Below are 1813 nucleotides of genomic sequence, written 5' to 3'. Positions count from 1 at the left end.
GGATGTATCTTACTAGTGAAAGAATTACATATAAATAATAGTCTTTACCACCTGTGTAAACTTTGCTGGTGAATGTTATAACACATAATAGAAGTTTTATAATATACGTTACATTGTTTCATTTCTAATATAAGCTCCTTTGTCAGATAATCTAAGTCAATGTTAGAGAATAATACAATTTTTTAGATTTACAGAATCTCAGTTAGCCTTCATAGCGGGGCTGAACCCGTATTACACCAAGCACTGTAGCTAATATTAGCTGGTATCTTGCCGGTGGACATAAATACAGTAAAATAATATTCTAATCACAATATATACACAATAATATGTCCATCTTACTTGTGAAATGTTGTCTGTGGAGCCCTCACATCAATAGTCCATCGATCCGAACAACAATATCCCTCAGTGCTGAGGCATCTTCTGCTGTTTTGATTGAGCAAAGTAGGAGGGAGTACCGCTCCAAGATGGCCGCCGTATTTCCTGCGCCAGAGCAGCCAATGCGGGGTCTACTCTTATATTATGTCTATGGCCCATAAGTTTTTGACGTTAAGTACCCCTCTGTGTCAGATCTCAGATCTAGAAGTCTCCTCCCTGGAGACGTTCTGCGCCTGTGCGCTTTCACACTGGCGGAGTATTTCACACGTCCACAGGAGGTGTTACAGAAAAGTTTCTCCCTGAGACCAGGTTTCAATAGTGATGGAATGAGAGACTCCGGTCACTGATGTGTAAACTAGCGAAACTCAGTCAAACAGCTAAAAGATATAAGGAGTGGTTCTTATCCTCACTTATCGTTTTCGAAATAGTACCGCAACATATCATGATAAAATCTTCGCCGACACCCCTTAGCCCAATTTCGCTAACACAGTGACTATGGTCCTCACAATACTTGACTATTATGTGTACGTGACAAGAACATTTGATGAAAGGTCCCTAAGCAAGGCTTGATTTTCTTAACTTAAGATCTATGGATTTTTGTAACTGAAACACAACTGAAGGCAAAATACATTACTAGCAAAATACATGCTGTACGTTTTATCAACAGAAGAAAAACAACAACACATGCCTACGAATCTTCCAAACACATAAATACTTACAAAGACGAAGGTTTTTCAAGAAACAAAGTATATAAAGTACATTCAGAATGTTCAGGGGCCGTTTACTTTCTCCTAACTGCCTAAATTCTTGTTGACAAGGTCAAAGGTGTAGTTTGCTGCTAAGAGCGCTCACTCGGTCAAGTTTCTGCAAATACAACATGACAAAGATTGTTTGTAATACAGATGTCATACTCTGACGAAATTCAAAAAAAATTTTGGTATAAATTTAGCCATACAATTTTCTAACTATGAACTTATTTAACAACTTATTAATGCAACTTATTTCTACTACAGACTAATTTACAGTATTTGACTGAATGGCATCATACTTCATACAATCACTATCACTACAAACATCAACACAGCATATTTAAACACGTTAGGTAATTTAGCATGAAAGAATTTTCAACTCGTCAGTTTGCCTTTTCATGGGCCTTTTCTTCCAATATGACTTGCATGTTCTTCAACAGAACTACAAAGCCTTTTCCTTGATGTTGGGTCTGGTTTCAGTCCACTTTGCACAACTTTGTAAGGTGGATGAATATTCTCCCTTCCACCTATTCTAAAATGTATCAGCAAGATGTTGAATATGGTTCTATTGTTTTCTAAACAACTGCCCTGATGAAAAGTTCCCAAAATGGAGCAGAAATAGCATTCATGTTCTGTGTTAGTTCCTTGGGTGAACAACTAACACAGTGCAGGATTGTCAGGGTTTCCAA

At 37.6% G+C, this 1813-nt stretch overlaps 1 protein-coding gene across 2 annotated transcripts in view; it reads right to left on the bottom strand.

Moving 5' to 3' along the window:
- Positions 1 to 1194, bottom strand: part of aqp7 (aquaporin 7) — a 7565-nt gene extending 6371 nt beyond the window's left edge. For both annotated transcript variants that reach the window (XM_008409482.1, XM_017304673.1), the window contains exon 1: positions 1095 to 1194. The gene's annotated coding sequence lies outside the window, so the exon portion shown is untranslated. The remainder of the gene's footprint in view (positions 1 to 1094) is intronic.
- Positions 1195 to 1813: the final 619 nt, after the last annotated feature.

Source organism: Poecilia reticulata, linkage group LG5, assembly GCF_000633615.1.
Source record: "Poecilia reticulata strain Guanapo linkage group LG5, Guppy_female_1.0+MT, whole genome shotgun sequence".
In the NCBI taxonomy this organism is placed as follows: domain Eukaryota; kingdom Metazoa; phylum Chordata; class Actinopteri; order Cyprinodontiformes; family Poeciliidae; genus Poecilia; species Poecilia reticulata.
This window is presented reverse-complemented; position numbering and strand designations above follow the sequence as displayed.